We start from the raw sequence: 10,878 nt of genomic DNA, 5'->3' as shown, positions 1-10,878 counted from the left end.
AATTGTTAGTATTGGGCAATGATTAATTTTCAACAATACAAATCCAAGCTGATTGGAATCAGAAATAAGCATGTATCAGTGATCTATAACCATCTGCAATTTAGTTTCATAGACAGGAAATTCAGTGGACATGAGAAGTCATTACATTTTATGCTTCGTTTCCAGACCTTTAACACACAGGAAATGTTTCCAACTTTTTATGCTTTGTTTCTAGACCTTTAACACACAGGAATTGTTTGCAACTTTTTTTCCTTAAAAACCTTATCATCTCAGCAGACACTTGTTTTTGCTGATCGACTATGCATTTTTGTGTGGAACCCTCACATGTACTTATAAATATTGTAGAGTTACATAAATTTAATTTGAAATATAAACTTGAAAATAGAGGCTTGGATTGTTGTGTTACAGATAAAGCTACCTTTTTTTAAGTATCTTGAAACATAAATGGAACTGCGTTGTGTTCAATCATTGGTCAAATAAGAGCATGTAACTTCAGGGAAAAGTTGGATTTGTTACATTGAGAGACAGTCTGGAACCAGATACTTTTGGTTAGAAATGCTTTTGGATTTGTTTAAGTAACAGTTTTGTCACAGCACTAAGAGAAGAAAGCAATTGGAACCCAGATTTCCAAAAGACTACAAGCTAGCCAGAACACTCCCCTGTGAGTCGAAGACAAGAACAAAAAGACTTTGCAAAGAGAAACTTATAATTTGAACCAAAACCTAGATCCAACTGATCAGTTATCAAATTGAGAATCACTGCAGTTAATAACAATGTTGTATTGCCAAAAACAAAATAAACTATAAGAAAGTCACCTTGTGTTTTGTACTCTTGATCCACATGTTTTCTTTATTTTTGCTTACATTTAATTTTCCATGTTAGTAATTAATTATTCATTGTGTCATGTGATGGAGGATACTGTTTGCGGCAATAGTTTTTTTGCTCTGGTTTAGTTTGACAAAATATGGTGTGAATTTATTTTATCTTAGATAATGATCGTAGTCTGGTACTTAAATATGAATTAAATTGAATATCATATTCATGATGCCTTATGTATAGTGTGGCATGAGAATTAGTGTACTCTTCTCATCAGGATCGTAACAATGTCCCGGAAACTACTTTTCAGGAAGTGGGAAGGGGAAAAAAAACAGACTCATCTGCAGAGGTTGGCTTTTTGAAATTAAATCCACTTTGGCCAATGGGTTATGAGTTATTCATGAAGACAAAAGGAAGAAGTGTAGAACGTTTTGGAGTCTGCTGCTCTGATTGTTCTGGCATATGTAGCCAAGTCACTAATCCTGAACGGCTGCCTCTAAAGTCTTGAAGCGATAGAAATACAAGAAATACAATCTTGTGGTAGTCTTTCAGTCGGTTCTTCAAAAGGACTAAAAGGTTTTACCCTGAACTGATGTAGGGTACTTTATTTTCTGAAATAAGGAAGATCAGTTGGGCAGCTTGTTCATAGCAGACTGCTCCAACTCAGTTTGTTTTATAGTGAGTTACCCTCCAATTCAACTAAATTTTAGCAAACTTTCTTTCAAATCAATTGAAAAAACAATAAAAACCATCAGTATATCAGTCTCTGTTCAGAACACTGTCTAAAACAAAACAGTTATGACCAGACATGTTATTTCTAAGAAGTCTTGTTTCAAAGAAAATCTTTAATTTCACAGAAAAAATAAAATAATCTACTTTAAATAAACCATTCCATGTGTGAATGCAAAACTTTAAATGAACTTCTTTCTTGATAATTCTTCAAACTAAGACCTCCAAGTATCTTCATAACACCTAAAGCTCGCTGTAGTGATAGCAGAATGTTCTGCCTCCTCGCCACTTGCCAACTTATCAGCCACAGTACATGAAATAAAAATTGATTATTTTTTTCCTTTAACACAAACAAAAATTGCTAGAAAAATTCAGCAGGCCTGGCAGCATCTGTGGAGAGAAAACAGAGGGTCTAGTGAGGCATCTTCAGAACTGATTATAGCAAGGAAAATGTCAGTATGAATGCTGAAGCTGTGGTGTGTGGAGGGGGAAAGGAGGAAGTGATAGGTGGAGATGAAGCCTACAGAGAGACAGAGAAAGAGAGAGAGAGAGATGAAGCCTACAGAGAGACAGAGAAAGAGAGAGATAGTTGGGAATAAAAGGTAAAGAGTAATGTTAGCCTGGGGAATCAGTAGCTGCTAATTGGTATCATTAGAAGCTGACAATGGTTATTTGTTGTAGTAGTCGACGTGAACACAAGGCCTGGTGTGTGAGGATTGGCATAAGGACATGGGAGAAGATACTGAGGCCGTAAAATGATTGAACTCGATATTGAGTCCTGGAGACTGCAGGGTCCCCAAGTGGAAAATGAGATGCTACCCTTCCAGTTTGTGCTGAGCTTCGCTGGAGCACTGCAGGTAGCCCAAGTCAGAGATGTTGGTCAGGAGACAAGGTAAAAGTGGCAGGCAACAGGAAGCTCAGGATCATTTTTGCAAACAGAATGTAAGCATCTGTAAAGTGGTCGTCCAACCTTTATTTCATCTGCCCGGTGTAGAGCAGACTAATTTTTTTCTTTGCTGGGTAAAGCTATTTTTAACTCACGAGATCAGCTGTAATTTGTCTATCAGGCTTGATAATGTTGTCTATTGTGACCGATTTGTGAGCAGCATTATTTCTTGGATGTGTTACAACAATGTGAAGAATACCAGGTTACTCTCATGAGAACCTTATCACTTTATGCCATCAGGAATAATATGCCCATTGAGGAACGCATGCCAATTTTGAAGTTAAGTTAATACCCTTTTGATATGCTTCCAAAATATAATTTTCAAACACATCTTGTTGAGTTATGTGAATATGGCTGGAATTGTTTATATTTTTTTTAACGTTTTTTAGTGTGTAGTAAAAGTGTCTTAAGAAGCTAAATGAACTTTGTTACACTGGTAATTTTAATATTCGTATGTAAGTACCAAATGTGTACAATATAAGGAACCCTTTCTTAACCCTTTCTTATTATCTGCTTTGTCATTAATTCCTGGCTCAGTACTGTTTAGCCCCAGTAAGGTTATTTGTTTTATATGAGACCAAGCGGCAATATTCCTGACGATGGGCTTTTGCCCGAAACTTTGATATTCCTGCTCTTTGGATGCTGCCTGACCTGCTGTGCTTTTCCAACATCTCTCTACTCTTGACTCTAATCTCCAGCATCGGCAGTACCCACTTTCGCCTGTTATTTCTTTTCTCACTGCATAAAAATGGTGAAATAGGGCAGGGGCTTGATTTCTATCATGCATTTTCTCAGAGTCACCCTGTATTAGAGGCAAGGGCATTCCCAATATTAGAGCATCCATTACAAGGAGAATCTCTGGGATTTTTTTGCTATTTATGCCCTATTGAAATTGATTTGTATTATTATCATTGCTTTCTACAACTTTAAATGGGCAAACATTGAAATTATATTCCACGTTTCCCAAGTCAGTTATACACAGTATTTGTATTTTTGATTGTGGACTAAAATGGGAAAAGGACTATTTTTGAAACTAAGGACTAGGAAAATAAAATGCTGCACTTTTGAAAACATGTTACTGGACTCATTGTGAGTTGTGTTTACTTTATCGCTTTGTAACCGTGGGTGAAGTGAAGTGAATTAAGACTGGATGGCAGGTAGGTGTGTGTGTGTGTGTGTGTGTGTGTGTGTGTGTGTGTGTGTGTGTGTGTGTGTGTGTGTGTGTGTGTGTGTGTGTGTGTGTGTGTGTGTGTGTGTGTGTGTGTGTGTGTGTGTGTGTGTGTGTGTGTGTGTGTGTGTGTGTGTGTGTATACCAGTTATGAATGCAATGGTTATCAGGCTGATGAGAACTCTTTAATTGGTTTCTGAACAGGGGAACAGCTTGGGGGTGCCAGTTATTTTCTCCTGTCAGTTTCTGTAAAATGTTACCTTTAACCAGCAACAAAGAGTTTTTGTCATTAGTGTACCAATCAACCTGTGCCTCTGGCAAAGAAAGGAAAGAATCTGAAGAAAAGGGATTGAAGAACAGAAGGTCTTACAAAGAAAGCTGAACATCTGGCGGCACGGTGGCACAGTGGTTAGCACATCTGCCTCACAGCTCTAGAGACCTGGGTTTAATTCCCGCCTTGGGCAACTGTCTGTGTGGAGTTTGCATATTCTCCCCATGTCTGTGTGGGTTTCCTCCCACAGTCCAAAGATATGTTGGTTAGGTGAATTGGCCATGCTAAATTGCCTGTAGTGTTAGGTGAAGGGGTAAATGTAGGGGAATGGGTCTGGGTGGGTTGCTGTTCGGAGGGTCAGTGTGGACATGTTGGGCCAAAGGGCCTGTTTCCCCACTGTAAGTAATCTAATCTAATACAACTCTTTGAAGCATGAGTCTGTCGGCTATTAAGCTGTGTTCTACTACTTTTGTTTTGTCCTCCATCCATGAACTTTTTTCCCCCCTTTTTGCTTGTCTGTGTCTATCTGTAAGTTTATGTATAGATTTTAAAAGGGATTAGCATTTTTAATTCAACATTGTAGAAATATATATTTCTAGTTCACAGTTATTGCCTGTGGTTAGAATGTACTTAGTCAAAATATGCACTCACTTTTGCTGAGTACAGGAAACTAGTCAGAGATGCCGCCAGACTTTGTGTTTCTCCAGCTGTTTCTGTGTCTGCTATTAATTGACTCCAACAGACACATAAATTGAGAACTTCCCATAGTTTGATTAAATTATTAACCTTTGTAGCAACCTTCAGCTGATGGAGCTTGAGAGTGCTAGTGCTTTTTCTCAAATGGGTCATAACACCTTCATCAGCCTCCTTTGTTATTTCATTAAAAAAAAATTAATGAGGTTGGTCAGGTACGATTTGCCTATGTTCACTGTTCTTAATTTATTCAAATGTATGAACGTGCCTGTTTGCTTTTCCCAATTTATAGATTCCAAAGCCTTAGCACTCATTGACATTTGTCAGAATGATATAAAACATAAACTATTATTCTTTAAATCTTATGAACTAACTTAAAGGTCTTGGACTTAGGTTTGAAAGAAAACAGTTAATGAAGAGCTGGGATACCTTAAAATAGTCAACAAAGTAATCTGATCTAAAAGTAGTGCCACAAGGATCGGTGCTGGGTCAATTACTTTTCATCGTTTATATAAATGATTGCAGATGACACCAAATTTGGAGGTGTAGTGGACAGCGAAGAAGGTTACCTCAGATTACAACAGAACCTTGACCAGATGGGCCAATGGGCTGAGGGGTGGCAGATGGACTATAATTTAGATAAATGTGAGGTACTGCATTTTGGGAAAGTAAATCTTAGCAGGACTTATACACTTACTGGTAAGGTTCTAGGGCATGTTGATGAACAAAGAGACCTTGGAGTGCAGGTTCATAGCTCCTTGAAAGTGGAGTCGCAGGTAGATAGGATAATGAAGAAGGTCTTTGGTATGCTTTCCTTATTTGTCAGAGTATTGAGTACAGGAGTTGGGAGCTGAAAATGTGTTGCTGGAAAAGCATAGCAGGTCAGGCAGCATCCAAGGAGCAGGAGAATCGACGTTTCGGGCATAAGCCCTTCTTCAGGAAAGAAGGGCTCATGCTCGAAACGTCGATTCTCCTGCTCCTTGGATGCTGCCTGACCTGCTGCGCTTTTCCAGCAACACATTTTCAGCTCTGATCTTCAGGATCTGCAGTCCTCACTTTCTCCTGCAGGAGTTGGGAGGTCATGTTGTGGCTATACAGGACATTGGTTAGGCCACTACTAGAATATTGCGTGCAGTATTGGAAGGATCCTATTGGAAGGATGTTTTGAAACTTGAAAGAGTTCAGAAAAGATTTACAAAGATTTACAAAGGCTTGGAGGATTTAAGCTATAAGGAGAGGCTGAATAGATTGGGGCTGTTTTCCCTGGAATATTGGAGGCTGAAGGGTGACCTTATAGAGGTTTATAAAATCATGAGGAGCATGGATAGATTAAACAGACAACGTCTTTTCCCTGGGGTGGGGTCTCCAGAACTAGAGGGCATAAGTTTAGGCTGAGAGGGGAAAGATATCAAAGAGACCTAAGGGGCACCTTTTTCATGTAGAGGGTGGTGCGTGTGTGGAATGGACTGCCAGAGGAAGTGGTGGAGGCTAGTACAATTGCAACATTTAAAAGGCATCTGGATGGGTATATGAGTAGGAAGGGTTTAAGAGGAACATGGGCCGCATGCTGGCAGGTGGGACTAGATTGGGTTGGGATAGCTGGTCGACATAGATGGGTTGGACCGAAGGGTCTGTTTCCATGCGTACATTGCTATGACTATAAATTGTCTCTCTCTAATGATGGACAAGCCATTTGGTCTTTTAGGACCGTGGTGATTTTATCTTTACCAAATTTAATATTTAAACCTCTAATTTGCTTATAAATGGTCTATTTGATGCCTGATGGCCGCCTTTTCTCTGGTTACTTGTCTATTGTGGATAATGTATTTCTGTCTTGAATTCCAAGTTCCTTACGCATCAAGTCATTTGCCTTTTTATTTTATAAAACTGAACTATGAAGAGCCGTTGTTTAATTTCAGTCATTTAAGTTACACAAATTTCCCAAATTTGGATAGCTTAGTATGATTCTAAAGCAATGTATGAATGTCTTTGTATGAAAAGGATTGTCTTACTAAAAGGTAGCTATGAGCAGAGTTTCAAATACTTTATACAACACAATAGTTATTGTGCTGCAATGAAATTAACAAAAGCTGTATACAACCTCAAAACATAATGAATTTCAAATAGTGAACAAAAACACGACCTCATCGCAACATCTAAATCTGATTAGTTTTCAAATGATCCATTACAAAGTATATTATTCAGCATTGTGGTTTTTAGATGCGGAATGAAAAACCATTTGGGATTTATGCGATGCTCTATCTGCTCTGACTTCAATTTCCTATTGTTAGTAAACAAAAATCAGTTTTGTTGCTAACAAGTGATTAATTTTCATTGAAATCAGTATGTAGCTAATGTATTGTTTCTGAATTTGTAAAGAGACAATGCAGCTATTTAGTTTATAGACTTCACCAATGACAGGGATTTACACATTTGCTTCAAGTTTAATTAGATTTTCCTTACAAGGGAGTTCTACTCGATGAAATTTTACGAAACAGAGAATGTGTCCACACGGTCTAAAGCTCTAATTATTCTATTAATTATTTTGGTAATGGAACTGAATAACTCTCTGCTGAAAGGAAAAAGAAAACACAAAGCCTCAGCTGGCTGCTATGATTATTTACTAGACACTCATCTTATTAACTGATCTCCCTAGAGAGGAATAAAATGCTCATCAGTGCATTGCTTCCCCTCCCATACCCCATGCCAAAGTTTGATGATTGTCACAGAAGAAAAGGTAATTATTGGCAGAGATCATTTATCCTTCACAATTGTTGATCTTTCTGTTCCTTGGATGAGAGGATTTTTCTAATTGTCAATTCAACAGAGACTGCTGGTATTTTGCCGAGCTGTTTATCACCGGACTGGAGTGTTGTGCAAAATGAACAAGATGTTTTGCTGCATTTGGTTTATTTTACCTATTTTAACAATTAATTTTCTTTAAAAATTGCTGCATGTTCAGAACCAAACTGGATGTGTGCAGTGGGTGAATCCTTGCAAAAGTTGTAATTCCTAGCCATGTTTTTTGAGCTATTCAGGGTTGAAAGCATATGGACTGGATTTCAATTACTGAACTCGCAGGGTGTGCTGCTTATTTTTGGAGTAGGTGTAAAACTAGAGTAGAAGGCTGACAGGGTATACTCTGCCCGATTTGAAGATTGTGAGGGGTGTGCAATGGGTAGCTAAGTCATTGTCACCTGGCAAACTTGAAAAGCATGAAATTTATTCATTAACTTAATAACCACAAACAAGGCATATGGATGCCTATGCTATTGAGTAGCAAATAACATAAAAACACTGGGCAGAACCTTCAAGAAGTCTCAGTGACATGGGCAATGCCAAGATAGAGTCATAGAGTCATAGAGATGTACAGCACGGAAACAGACCCTTCGGTCCAACCTGTCCATGCCGGCCAGATATCCCAACACAATCTAGTACCACCTGCCAGCATCCAGCCCAAATCCCTACAAACCCTTCCTATTCATATACCCATCCAAATGCCTCTTAAATGTTGCAATTGTACCAGCCTCCACCACATCCTTTGGCAGATCATTCCATACATGTACCACCCTCAGCGTGACAAAATTGCCCCTTAGGTCTCGTTTATATCTTTCCCCTCTCACCCTAAACCATAGCCCTCTAATTCTGGACTCCCGACCCCAGGGAAAAGACTTTGCCTATTTATCCTAATCCATGTCCCTCATGACTTTGTAAACCTCTACAAGGTCACCCCTGAGCCTCCGACGCTCCAGGGAAAACAGTCCCAGCCTGTTCGGTCTCTCCCTATAGCTCAAATCCTCCTGTCAACATCCTTGTAAATCTTTTCTGAACACTTACAAGTTTCACAACATCTTTCCAATAGGAAGAAGACCAGAATTGCACGCAATATTCCAACAGTGGCCTAACCAATGTCCTGTACAGCCAAAACATGACCTTCCAACTCCTGTACTCAATACTCTGATCAATAAAGGAAAGCATACCAAACTCCTTCTTCACTATCCTATCGACCTGCGACTCCACTTTCAAGGACATATGAATCTGCACTCCAAGGTCTCTGTTTGGCGACACTCCCTAGGACCTTACCATTAAGTGTATAAGTCCTGCTAAGATTTGCTTTCCCAAAATGCAGCACTTCGCATTTATCTGAATTAAACTCCATCTGCCACTTCTCAGCCCATTGGCCCATCTGGTCCAGATCCTGTTGTAATCTGAGGTAACCCTCTTCGCTGTCCACTACACCTCCAATTTTGGTGTCATCTGCAAACTTACTAACTGTATCCCTTCTGCTCGCATCCAAATCATTTATGTAAATGACAAAAAGTAGAGGGCCCAGCACCGATCCACTAGTCACAGGCCTCCAGTCTGGAAAACAACCCTCGACCACCACCCTCTGTCTTCAACCTTTGAGCCAGTTCTGTATCCAAATGGCTAGATCTCCCTGTATTCCATGAGATCTAGCCTTGTTATTCAGTCTCCCATGGGGAACCTTATCGAACGCCTTACTGAGGTCCATATAGATCAGATCTACTGCTCTGCCATCATCAATCTTCTTTGTTCTTCTTCAAAAAACTCAATGAAGTTTGTGAGACATGATTTCCCATGCACAAAGCCATGTTAACTATCCCGAATCAGTCCTTGCCTTTCAAAATACATGTATATCCTGTCCCTAGCATTCCCTCCAACAACTTGCTCACCACCGTGGTCAGGCTCACTGGTCTATAGTTCCCTGGCTTGTCTTTACTGCCCTTCTTAAACAGTGCCACCACGTTTGCCAACCTCCAGTCTTCCGGCACCTCACCTGTGACTATCAATGATACAAATATCTCAGCAAGAGGCCCAGCAATCACTTCTCTAGCTTCCCACAGAGTTCTCGGGTACACCTGATCAGGTCCTGGGGATTTATCCACCTTTAACCGTTTCAAGACATCCAGCACTTCCTCTTCTGTCAAGTGGACATTTTGCAAGATGTCACCATCTATTTCCCTACAGTCTATATCTTCCATATCCTTTTCCACAGTAAATACTGATGCAAAATATTCATTTTTAGTATCTCCCCCATTTTCTGTGGCTCCACACAAAGACCACCTTGCTGATCTTTGAGGGGCCCTATTCTCTCCCTAGTTTCCCCTTTGTCCTTAACATATTTATACAAACCCATTGGATTCTCCTTAATTCTATTTGCCAAAGCTATCTCATGTCCCCGTTTTGCCCTCCTGATTTCCCTCTTAAGTATACTCCTACTTTCTTTATACCCTTCGAAGAATTCACTCGATCTATCCTGTCTATACCTGACATATGCTTTCTTCTTTTTCTTAACCAAACCCTCAATTTCTTTAGTCATCCAGCATTCCCTATACCTACCAGCCTTCCCTTTCACCCTGACAAGAATATACTTTCTCTGGACTCTTGTTATCTCATTTCTGAAGGCTTCCCATTTTCTAGCCGTCCCTTTACCTGTGAACATCTGCCTCCAATCAGCTTTTGAAAGTTCTTGCCTAATATCGTCAAAATTGGCATTTCTCCAATTTAGAACTTCAACTTTTAGATCTGGTCTATCCTTTTCCATCACTATTTTAAAACAAATAGAATTTTAGTCGCTGGCCCCCACTGACATCTCAGTCACTTGCCTTGCCTTATTTCCCAAGAGTAGGTCAAGTTTTGCACATTCTCTAGTAGGTACATCCACATACTGAATCAGAAAATTGTCTTGTACACACTTAAGAAATTTCTCGCCATCTAAACCTTTAACACATTGGCAGTCCCAGTCGATGTTTGGAAAGTTAAAATCCCCTACCATAACTACCCTATTATTCTTACAGATAGCTGAGATCTCCTTACAAGTTTGTTTCTCAATTTCCCTCTGACTATTGGGGGGTCTATAATTCCAATAATGTGATCATCCCTTTCTTATTTCTCAATTCCACCCAAATAACTCCCCTGGATGTATTTCTGGGAATATCCTCCCTCAGCACAGCTGTAATGCTATCCCTTATCAAAAATGCTACTCCTCCTGCTCTCTTTGCCTCCCTTTTCTATCCTTCCTGTAGCATTTGTATCCTGGAACATTAAGCTGCCCATCCCTGAGCCATGTTTCCGTAATTGCTATGATATCCCAGTCCCATGTTCCTAGCCATGCCCTGAGTTCATCTGCCTTCCCTGTTAGGCCCCTTGCATTGAAATAAATGCATTTTAATTTATTAGTCCTACCTTGTCCCTGCCTGCCCTGACTGTTTAACTCACTTCTGTTCTCAGCTG

The sequence above is a fragment of the Chiloscyllium plagiosum genome, unplaced genomic scaffold (assembly GCF_037043375.1).
Source record: "Chiloscyllium plagiosum isolate Xiang-an unplaced genomic scaffold, Cpla_swu_hap1 HiC_scaffold_23, whole genome shotgun sequence".
NCBI classification, from domain to species: domain Eukaryota; kingdom Metazoa; phylum Chordata; class Chondrichthyes; order Orectolobiformes; family Hemiscylliidae; genus Chiloscyllium; species Chiloscyllium plagiosum.
Note: the sequence above shows the minus strand (reverse complement) of the source record.